Source organism: Herpailurus yagouaroundi, unplaced genomic scaffold, assembly GCF_014898765.1.
Source record: "Herpailurus yagouaroundi ecotype Mexico unplaced genomic scaffold, PumYag 140, whole genome shotgun sequence".
Classification (NCBI taxonomy): Eukaryota; Metazoa; Chordata; class Mammalia; order Carnivora; family Felidae; genus Herpailurus; species Herpailurus yagouaroundi.
In genome coordinates, this window is record NW_024412395.1 from 29,311,633 (window position 1) to 29,324,064 (window position 12,432).

A 12,432-nucleotide genomic window follows, 5' to 3' on the forward strand; every position below is an offset into this window, starting at 1 on the left:
CTCTGTCAATCTCTATGTGTCAATGGGAAAACCACACAAGTTTTCCAAGACTTTGTTTACTTATCTATAAAGTAGGGAAAATGACACCCAGAGAATCTGACAAGAAGCAAGATGTGAAAACCTTTCTAAACCCCTGATACAGTATTATCTTTGAAGACTTGCCATCATGATATTTGCATATTCCTTTTGACATTCACATTATATGCAATGATTTTTTTTTATTTCATGACATGTAAACATTGCATATGCATGTGTTTACATACATGGAAACATATCTGGGTGTGAGAATATATACACACACAAAAATTCATATAGCTATACACATATACTTCCAGCTAGAAGAGTCTCCCCTCTAAGACTGACCTCTATGCAAACTCCTCTTTATATATATATACATTCTTACACATTTTATTATCCATAATTGTAGCAGAGTTTCCTAATTCAATAAATGGGAGATTAGATCTCACTTTAACGGGACAGAGTAATAATTTGTCTTTTCTTCACTTACAAGTTTCCTCTTGTTCCAGTCTTCAAAATTCATACTAAAAAACTTAGTTTATCTGAACCAAAAAGAATTCACAGTTTTTCAAACATTTCTTGAGTGCCAGCATTAAAGCAACAGTCTCTTGCATTGCTCAAAAAATTATCTTAAATTCCAAGATCAACCCCCATGAGTTTAATTTTATCAAAGAATAGATGTCTTGTCAAATACAGTCCCAACCAACATAATCAGTAGCTTTCAAAGTATGTTTGACATTGAGAAGGACTGAAAAACAACATAGGAGTCAGAGAAACAGACATCGATGGCCTGTCAAATTTTTTGTAGACATCATGCTATTATCAAGGCACATCAGGATAAAATAAAATGACCTAGCTGACCACAGGCTTACAAATGTCTTGGGAAGGAAAGAAAAACGGTGAATCAAAAGGTAGCTTTGTTGCATGTCCCCCCAGGCCTTCTTATTGACAGGAATGACAATGGTCCCAAGATGCACCATTATCTATGACCAGCAAGCAGACATCAAATGCTCCTGAGCTGTATCTGTCAGAATAGAAAATTCTGCTCAAAACAGACAGGGCTTGTTACATTTTGTTCAGCTAAGGTTTGTCAAAAGCCAGGGTCACTTGTGTGTGCCCTGCCCTGAAGGGGAATTGTAAAACGAGAGAAGTACAGGATTCCTCGATGTTTCTTCTGCAAGGAGACTTTGAGTCTGCTTGACCAAAATGTTTTGAAAGTCAAGTCATGACTCAAAGGAAGTGGAAAGCAAAGTTAATAGTCTGTCATTTTACTACTTAGGAATGAGGCTCACATGGTAAAGAGTCAGGGTTTAAAAAGATTCCTACATTTAGAGAATTTTTGTGCTAAGTGTGATTTGTTATTTCAAACTCAAAAGGGAAAATACTACTCTTATTGAAATTAGAGAGAACAAGTTAATGTGTTCTGGCCAAGCATTTTGTGCCACAGCATTATGAAGTTTATTATAGCCTGAAATATTTACACTGGTAAGAGATTCCTCTAATTTGCTTCTTTTTGACTAAAGAGAGATTTTATATACAAATGTCCAGCCTCTGACATTTAAGTAAACTCACTAACTTGGAGAAACATCTGTTGACCACTCATAAGAAAATTTCAGGTTGAGAGTATTTCTTTAATTGATTCCTTAAAAAAATTAACACAAACTTTTTTCCTCTTTCAATAAATTTGAGAGTGCAAATGTAGCCACCCCAAAGAGTGTGAAAAAAGAGATAATTTTCCTCCCCTCCCCTACCTGATCTTTGTCTCTCTTTCTCTCGTCAACTCCTCCTTTTCCTTCACTCCTTTTGTCTCTTCTTTTGAGTGTTTTACTTCTCAATTTATAGTTTCACAATTTTCCTAGGGCCAGAAACAAATTCAATTTTGATCAAACTTGAGGTCTTGATAAAAAGTGTTATCATATGTTATAATTCCTATGTTACATAAATTTTTTAAAAAATACGGTTTGCAAACTGATGGCCACCATTATTTTAGTTTGTCTATACAATCTTTTCTAAGAGTGTTATTTATTTTCCACTTGTAAAGATTGGAAAATTTCACACAATAACTTTAATTTCTACATTCCTAGAAAAACAGGGGGTGGCAGTAATTTAGCAGTGCTTAGCTCGAGTTTCTGCAAGCAGTAGTCTTCTACAATGCACTGAGTGAGGAACAGGGCTAGACAGGCCTGTGATCTACAGGTATCACAGTTCCATAAGGTTTATTTCTCTCATTTGTCCATAGAGATTTGAGTTCTGCTAAACTCAATTAATGGATTAAACCAATCAGCTATTATCCATATTCTACATGACTGTGCAATTCTAGTTAGAAACTCAGAAGTGAGAATATAATTTTCTAATTCTTGAATAAGTAGAAATTCTGCCCCTATCACTAGACTGCTAGCTTTGCCAGGAGATAGACAATATTTTAGACATTGTTATTCATGTTCATGCACTAATGACCATGAAGTAGCATTCAGTCAATGCTTGTGGCAAAGAAAGAAGAGAAAGAAAAGAAAAGAAAAGAAAGAAGGAGAGAGGGAATGAAGGGAGGAAGGAAGGAAGGAAGGAAGGAAGGAAGGAAGGAAGGAAGGAAGGAAGAAGGAAGGGACAGGGAGGGAGAGAAAGAAAATATTTCAAAAAGAAAAAAATGCATCTTTCATTTTTTTCTGTTTTCAATTGTACCAGTGATTTTGTATGTACCTTAATAAATACTCTTGTTCAACTGGGAAATAATATGGACCTCAGGATTCTATATCATCCAGCTAATATTAGAGTGAAGCTCACATGAGATCCTATAACAATTTATGTAGTTTTAGAGAAACTCCATGATAATGATGGATGACACATACTTTTCTTGATAATACCTTACCGCCAATAATGTCGTGCAAGGTCATCCATCTGCCTTAACTGTCTTTCAACTATAAAGCTATAAATACTACCACCATTCTAATCACTAAGGCAAACAAATGTTTCTGTGGTGATATAAAAATTTCTCATAACTTGGAATATCTTTTAATTATTGACAGCTCTAAATTTTTTCCCACACAGAATTCCATTGCTCTGCATTAATTAGAGAAAAAGGATACTTGATTTGGAGACAGAAGCCCTTGGGATTAAGTCCTAAACATGACATTTATTAGCAGTACAACAATCGACAGTCACTTAACCCTGATATATGTTAATCTTTCCATCGGTAAAGTGGAGTCAAAGACCTGTCCCTCACTAACATTACAGTGTTGTAAAAAACTCCATTGAAAGCAATGTAAAAATGTACACATTTCATGATTTTCAGAAACCTACAGGCACATCTTAAATAAGAAATGTAATACTTGAGAACAGATTCCTGCCTTTATAATAAAACATACAATTTGAGATTTTTTATTCATCATTCAACCTAGTAAGAACAATTGATTTGCCCATTCAACTAATCTAATGGCCAGTTTGACTGAATTAACCAATTACTTCTGTAACAGCCAGTTGATCAGTTCTTGCCAGCAGAGAAATGCAAAGTGTCAAAATGTGTGTTAGGATTATCTACAGTAATTTACTCTTTGGTTTATTTCTGATTCTTTGATTCCTGTTTTTTTTAATGTTTATTGATTTCTGAGAGAGAGAAAGAGAGAGAGCACGAGTGGGAGAGGGACAGAGAGAGAGGCCGGCAGAGGATCTGAAGCAGGCTCCATGCTGACAGCAGAGATCCTGACACAGGGCTTGAACCAAAGAACTACAAGATTATGACATGAGCCAAAGTCATACGCGGAACCGTTTGAGCCACCTAGGCACACCTGATTCCTGGATTTCTAATGCTAGAGTACAGGTGTTGCCCTCATAAAATGCAAAAATGCCTATGGTTACACAGAAATCTAACCAGACAACAGTGATTTTGTCCAATAATCACTGTAACTATTTTTCTCACTTTACACTGATACACTTTGAAATTCCTTTTCATCTCTCTTACACAAGTTCAAACGACCAACACTATGAAGCTTTTATGAAATTCTCTAGACTAAGTTGAATACTCTACTCATAGTGTTCTATTTTTACAACATTCTATGCATTACATTCTAATTATCTGTTTATGTGGCCACCTCTAATAAAATTGTGAGGACCTTGAAGACAGAGACTATGTCATCTTCATGTTGGAACAACCACCACAACAACAATCTAACACACCTGGATTTTGCAAGCATTACTTGCAAAAGCTGTTGAAAAAATAACAACTAAGTTTAAAGAGGAATGCAAGAGTTATTATACTACGGATCAATGGAAAAATTAAATTTATAAACAATAAGAGGAAAAAGAATATATGAAGGGAGGTAATATATTTGGGTTAAACTGTGGTCCCTTCCCTCCCCCCATTCACTGACTTAAACATCTTGGTCCACTGCTCTTCCTTCTACCTTAGGAATAGCTAATTTTCCTATTCACTTTCCTCACAGGTGGGAAGAAATACTCTTGAATGAAGAATTATCCAAAAATCCATGACTTTTGATTGTACATAGTAGACAAAAATCTTTCCTTAAACTTTCTGATGGATGATCAAAACCAAAGGCATACGACTGAGATCAGGGATTATAAAACATAAGCTACATAATGGGGAAAATATGACAACTAAAAAATTATTTTCCTTCCCAAAGACAAAGAAGATTTTGACTAATCTTAAGGAAAGAAAGGATTGCAGGAAACATGACTCTAATTTAGGCACTGTGAGTATCTGAGGAGGCATCCCATCAATAGAGGTGAAATGAAAAATAACAACAACTACGTTTAGAGGTGTATTGCAAGCTAAAGTAACTTTAGTCAATTCTCAAGTGGAACTAGAAAGTTCTGGCAAACTAGAAGTCAAAAGCTGGGATTTGGATGATATTGCAAATGTTCACTGATAGAGCAGAGGCTATGGAAGAACTGAGGATGCCACTGGTAATTGTTAGCCACATGATGATAGCCAAATTCAGGAGAGACCAGATACCATGAAACCAAAGCCTGTGGCCAGAGAGAGTCATGTGAAGCCATGTCCCTTTGCTCACTACATGTGATAGGTTAGCTGTTAGAAATTCAAACTGTTCACAGGGAGAAGGGAGGAAGCAGATAGGAGGGAATAAAAATATTGGATTGGTTGAGTTTAAAATATGATTATACTACACTTAATGCTAGAAGTGATTTTATGATCTTTAATTAAAAATGGGAAAATTTCAGCTGCTAATTCAAACAGGAAAATCAAAAGAAAATTTTGGTTACATTAAAAAAAGTACTTTTTATATTCAAGTGTGTGTACTGTTGCTATCACACAATTTAAAAAAGCTGCATGTACTTTAGTGTATAGTTAGGGGTTCAAAGGGTCTTGGATGGTCTTTCAGAATGACAGCAATAGATACTTGGTAATAAAAGATAGTTTTACTGACTTGGATAATCCATCTTACGTTACTCTCATAAGGTCTGATTATGTTTTGTCGTTATTTATGATTACAAAGTCATAAGCTGTAATAATGACTATTGCTATGTTATGTTTTCATTTTAAAAGTTTTGTGGAAAACAAAGCCTGGATTCCATGAAGAAAACAGCTCTCCTTTCATTCTTTTGGTATTTGGTTTATTTAAAAATTTAAAAATAACCTGAGTCTAAGCTTATACTCAATTACTTACAAACTGTGTGCCTTGAGCAACTTGATTAACAGGTCTGAACTACCTTGCTTCCATAGTGTGTGTGATGGGGATAAATCCATTTGTCTCAGCTTTCCAAAGGGATTACTGGACAGTTCAAAACTTTAATGTATGAGAAGGTGTATTGAAAGTGAAAGAGCTCTGCAATGCAGCTTATTGTTTTATCAATATGTTATAAAATATTTCTCAACACTTGCAAAGATACATTTTCATTTTTCATTACAACAGAGTTATTTAATCATTCATGAAATAAAATCACCTGACTATATAAGTTGATGGGTTCCCTTATAACACCTAGTTTTATCTTTAGGACTGATAAGATACTTTAATGTACAATGCATAGGCTTGGAATAATAAATTACTGAAAATATGTGCTAGCCCAGTATTTGTACTTACTCATTTTGCCTGTTCAGACTCAGTCAAGGAGATTCTAGGAGCTAAAATTTTCATAGATACTGTAAGAGTTTATCATAGAACTGTCATCAAAATAAAAAATAAAATGTAAAACAATGAGAAAAATTTCAGAAACATTTTCATGGTGGAATTTGAACTGAGGTTTTAGTCATTATCATTGTGTATACAAAAGAGTAACTTTTTTCTCTCTTCCATTCCCAAACACTCTCAATACACCAAGAGAAGACACCAGCTGTTGCAAAATTTCATTTTGTTTGAATGGCAGAAAGGCAAATCCAAGTGCATCTACCATCTTTTACTATGCATAGGTCTTACAAACATAGAGTAGGATGTGTATGAAAAACTAATAAGTTGCAAGCCTAGCAAGACGTAGTGAGGGAAGAAACTGGATTGTATGAAAGGCCATTCACTGTCTCCTCTGTGCACTGAATCCCTGTGCCTATACTATTCTACAGTGTAAGCCTAGTTTAACCTAACTAGAACCAGGAAGTGATGATACTCGTGTCAGATTCCACTAGCCAGAAGTACTCTGGGAAATAAAGATGTTAATTTTTTACTGCTGAGAAAAATAAATAAATGTGGAATAAGGATCACTATAAACCACCCCAATGTTGTCCCTTACCTTACTTTTGTCAAGACATATGAAGTCATTTACAAATAGTTTGAATTTTACCCATGGAGAAGCTTGTAGAAATTCAATGACCGTACACATTGTTCTGAAGGAAGAGAACTTAGTTAAAGTGCAAATTAAAATAGTTACTTGAATTTTAGAGTTAAACTATAGAAGTCATTAATCTTCCAATGGAGTAGGTTTTAGTAAAAAGCACTAATGAAATTTTTCATACTGTAATTTGTCTTTTCTTCCCCATTAAAATAGAAGGTATTCTAAAGCTTTGATTATAAACATTCCATGATCCTTTTAGTCAATTAAAAAAAAGAATTAAAAATATTATTGACTCCTGGGACATTGTGTTTCTGGTATTTGATATATAGTTATAAATGAAGCAGTAGGAGATGATATAAATAAGACTAATTTGAACTCATAAAACTTATCTATAAATGTAGAATAAGGGTTTTTGCCTTTATAATGGATTCTCCAATTCATTTATTCTGCAAATGTTTATAAAGTGCCTTTATATACTAGGGAATATTTTGGAACTTCGTTTTACAGGAAAATTGAATTAGCCTGGGTTCTGTCCAGAAAGCAGAACCTGAAACAAGGGCTTCAGTGCAGGCAGTTTATTTTAGAAAAAGATCCTAAAGTGAATACAAGATTGCATTACCACTAAGTTACCATAATGGGCAACTGTGGTTTGATCATGCTGTGGACACTCTAAAGTGCAGCGAGGAATCCGATTTAGGATTTATGGAATGGAAGCAGGAGTATTTACCCACCAGCAACCATCCTCTATTGGTCAACTACTGCCCTCTCACATGTTAACTCTCTCAGAATCCTAGGTTTGCCAGGGGATCAGAATACCCAGGTGGGTTTCCACATCTCGGTCATGAAGCCCAGGACAGGAAGCAAGATTCAACCAGTGCTGTTGAGGAAGTGTTTTCAGTAAAAGGCGGACTAAGAAGCTATTTATTAGCCATATAAACATATTACAAAAAGAGAGCGTTTATCATATTCATATTAATAGATTTGCTTTCTTATTTATTCAAGATGTTAACCAAGTACTTATTATGTGCCAGGCACTGCTTTAGGCATGAAGATACAGCAGTAAACAAAACAATTTACAACCCCTACTTTCATAGAGCTAAATATAGTAGAAGAGAAGAGGGAAAAAGAGGAAATTGTGGTTTATCAGATGGTAAAAGCAGGGTGGACAAGGGAGACATCCAGATATTTGGAGAAAACAGTACTCTTGACAGAATGAATAAGCTCAAAAGTTCTGATGTGAAAGGTTTGGAGTGTTCATGGGACAGAGAACAAAGGAGAGAGAAATATGTTAGGATACCTTGCAAAACCTTTGATTAGATGAGGAGCCACTGAAGAGTTTAGAGCAATATCGTAGATGATCTGCCTTATGTTACAGAAAGATGTAAGATGCAATAATTCCACTATTGGGTATTTTCCCCAAAAAAACAAAAATGCTAATTGAAATATATATATATATGTACCCCTATGTATATTAAAACATTGTTTATAATTGCCAAGATATAGAAGCAACCTAAGGGTCCATCAACAGATGAATGGATATAGAAAATGGGATACACACACACACACACACACACACACACACTCACACACACAGGAATACTATGCAGCCATAAAAGAATGACATTGTGCCATTTGAGACAACATGGACAGACTTAGAAGATATTATGCCAAGTGAAATAAGGCAGAATGAAAGACAAATATCATATGGTTCCACAAAAATGGAATCTAAATAAGCAAACAAACAAAAAGCAGAATCAGACCTATAAATAAAGAGAACAAAGCGACAGTTGCCAGAAGGGAGGGCATGGTGGGTTGGGAAAAATGGGTGAAGGGGAGAAAGAGATACAGGCTTCCAGTTATGGAATGAGTAAGTCACAGGAATAAAAAGCAAAGCATAAGGAATACAGTCAATGATACTGTAAGAGTAAAGTAATGGGACAGAAGTTAGCTACATTTGTGGTGAGCATAGCATAAGGTATAAATTTGTCAAATTGTTCAGTTGAACACCAGTTGAACTATACTGAAATAAAAAAAATCATTTTCTGTAGGGACATTATACAAGAAGGTAGAATAGTCACATAATGAATGTTATATTTGTCAAGAAAAAATTCAAAGATTTAGAAATAAGCAAAAGAGATGACTGTCTTTTTTTTTTTTTAATTTTTTTTTCAACGTTTATTTATTTTTGGGACAGAGAGAGACAGAGCATGAACGGGGCAGGGGCAGAGAGAGAGGGAGACACAGAATCGGAAACAGGCTCCAGGCTCTGAGCCATCAGCCCAGAGCCCGACGCGGGGCTCGAACTCACGGACCGTGAGATCGTGACCTGGCTGAAGTCGGACGCTCAACCGACTGCGCCACCCAGGCGCCCCAAGATGACTGTCCTTTTAAAAAAGTGTTAGAGATTCCCTTCAGGGATTATGTGACATTAGAGGGCTATACACCTTTGACTATCTTTCTGTGACAATTTTATAACTTTGTAGGCATAGAAATTAATTTGTAGAAAACTGCTATTTCTTAAATGATTCTCATCCATAGCAATGCGAGTGAGTTATGTACTGTAGAGATATAATTCATTTCTATTCTATAGAAAAGATAATCTCAAACATCATATTTTAGGGGTGTCTGAGTGGCTCAGTCTGTTAAGCATCCTGATACTTGGTTTCCTCTCAGGTCATGATCTCATGGTTCGTGGGTTTGAGCCCCGTGTTGGGCTCTACGCAGATGGTGTGGAGCATGCTTGGAATTCTCTCTGCCTCTATCCCACTCACACGTGTGTGCTCTCGCTCTCTCTCAAAATAAATAAATAAACTTAAAAAAATATACTTTAAGTTATTAGCCAGTTTTCATCTATTATCAGTCTTGATTGCCTATATAGGTCTGTGCTTTAAATTCTCCTTTGAACCAGTTTTAACACCTTATTGATTTCCTCATTGATCAATGAGTTAAATAAAATATTTGACAGTAACAAAAAAAATAAAAAGAAAGACGTCCTTGTCTGTGGCGTTGAGAGTGAAGCGGAGGAGGGTGCAAGATGATATTGGGGCACTGGGGCGCCTGGGTGGCGCAGTCGGTTAAGCGTCCGACTTCAGCCAGGTCACGATCTCGCAGTCCGTGAGTTCGAGCCCCGCGTCAGGCTCTGGGCTGATGGCTCAGAGCCTGGAGCCTGTTTCCGATTCTGTGTCTCCCTCTCTCTCTGCCCCTCCCCCATTCATGCTCTGTCTCTCTCTGTCCCAAAAATGAATAAACGTTGAAAAAAAAATTAAAAAAAAAAAAAGATGATATTGGGGCAATCCAACCGAGAGAGAGAGAGAGATAGAATTAATGGATACTGGAGTTTGGGGAGGTATAGGTGTTAAGATTTGATGATGGATTTGATAAAGGGAGTGAGAATTCTAAGATTCATGGATAACAACAAGGATTTCTGGTTGTTTGTTTTGTTTTTGATGGAAGAATGGAGGTGCCACATGTGAGAGAGACTGAAAAGAACAAGTTACAAGAGACTTCTGTTTTGGACATGTTGAATTTGGGAAACATATTAGCTAGCAGAGTGTAGGTATTCTGACATACAGGAGTCTGGCATTAAGCAGGGATAACCAGTCTGTAGATAAAAATCTGAGTATCTTCAAATGTTATATAAAGCACGATACTGGATCAAATGAGCCAAGTAGAGAAGACAAAAGTCCCAAGAATGGGGTCCTTGTACATGCTAGTGTTTAGAAGTTGAAAGTATGAAGAAGAGTCTGCGAGACAGGGGAAAAAACAAGAGGAGGTAAAGTCCTAAACAAAATGCAGAAAATGTCACAAAAAGTGGGAGGAGTGATTTCATATTAAATGCTGTTAGAGGTCAAGTGGGATAACAAATAAATATTGAGTGCTATATTTAGCAACATGGAGCCTGGTTGAATTATGTTCAATAAAGAAAGAGTAAAAATTAGAGGTAGAATTATACTGTAAAAGGGAAACATATGTGGCAACAACCAGAGGAGAATGTGTGGTCCAAATAAGATTTTTCTCTTTGAGATGGAAGAAATAAACATATATTCAGATCCTGATGGGATATTTCTATTAAGAGGGAAACAATAGATCTTGAAGAAAAGATGGTGAGACTGTATTAAGTGAGTGGTATATTAGCTGTGAGAACTGCCATAACAAATACCAGACTGGGTGATTTAAACCGGTGACTTTTTTATAGTTCTGGAGGCTAGATCAAGGTGTTGACAGATTTTTGTTTATTCCAGGCCCCTTCTTGTTGGCTTGCAGATAGGTGCCTTCTTGCTGTGTATCCTCACATGGTTGCACCTTAGTCCCTGAATACAGGGACTGTGATTCTGTGTCCTAACTCCCCTCTGAGAACACAGTCATATTGGATTAAGACCCACCCTAAAGAACTCATTTTAATTTAATCACCTCTTTAAAAATCTTATCTCCAAATATGGAGTACTGGGGATTAGGACTACAATGTATGACTCTGGGGGGCGGAAACATATCTCAGCCCATAACAAGTGGTGTTTCTGAATACGTGAAAGGGGATGAAATTTAAATTACAAACAGAAGGACTAGTCTTATGGTGACACAGATAAATTAAAAAGAAACAGAATAAGATGCACCTGCTGTTAGGAAGCTAGCTCTGATGGAGGAGTATGTAATGTTTCCTCAGTATTCATATTTTCTCAATGAAATTAGAAGCACAACAAATAATCTTGCTCTCTCTTCATGAAAGGAAGAAGATGTCAAAAGTTTGAGAAATGAGGACATGGTTTGGTTATTTAGGAGAGTGGTAGAATAAAATAATTAAGAAATATAGTATGGTTTCTGGCTCTCTTCTTGAATATAGTAGTCATAAATTTGAAGCAAAACCAGTTGTAATGCTTTCCTCCAATTTTTTTTTTAGTTGCAAAAGAATGAGCATGAGATCGGTGTTGACTCTGATTTAACGAAGGTTTGGATTTTGCCAGGTGAGTACAATGCATGGAGAGAAGGAAAGGCTGTTAAGTCATTTTAATAAATGATAGACTGAACCCCAGCTGGCAAAAGAGTGAAGTAAAGAATGAAGTTAGAGAGGGAGAGAGTGAAAAGGTAGCAGAATCAATAAGGTATAAGTCAGACATGGGTAGAGAAATTCTTGGAGCTGGGTGACTAGAAGGAGCCTGGAAATGACAGGGGTGCTATACTGGAGACTGACATTTGGAGAGTTTACAGTTGCAGTCAGTGCTGATGTCTCAGTTAAAACCAGGAGAGTGAGGGCTGAAGTAGGATGAATGACACATTTGTGGAGGCATGAAGGTCAAGAAATTTTGAAGCCAGGGAACTGAGAGAATCATCTATATGGCTAAATCTAAAGAATTACAACAGCCATAGCATTGGAGATAGTGACAATTAACCAGAGGTTAAAATATGAAATAGCTGAGAGAGAATGGTCAGTGTCCTACAAATAGTAGTGATAAATGAAAGGGAGTATGGTATTCTTTAATGGCATGAGCTTTAAAACACTCTTTTTATCAGCAAAGGCAAGAAACAATGGACTCATCACCAGGTCCAATAGTATGATGGATTTGGGAGAGGAATATGAAGGAATGGAGTTTCTCTCTGTTCCTGGAATCATAAAGGGTTGGGAAAGGCGTAGTGTTTCTACAGTAATAGTGGATTAATAAGGGTAAGTGTGAAAGTGATATAGCA

At 36.3% G+C, this 12,432-nt stretch overlaps 1 long non-coding RNA gene across 1 annotated transcript in view; it reads right to left on the reverse strand.

Moving 5' to 3' along the window:
• Positions 1-1,775: 1,775 nt before the first annotated feature.
• The window catches only part of LOC121030530 (uncharacterized), a 289,158-nt gene continuing 278,501 nt past the window's right edge, over positions 1,776-12,432 (reverse strand). Inside the window, exon 3 of the long non-coding RNA XR_005790281.1 lies at positions 1,776-1,873. This is a non-coding gene — a long non-coding RNA (uncharacterized LOC121030530). The remainder of the gene's footprint in view (positions 1,874-12,432) is intronic.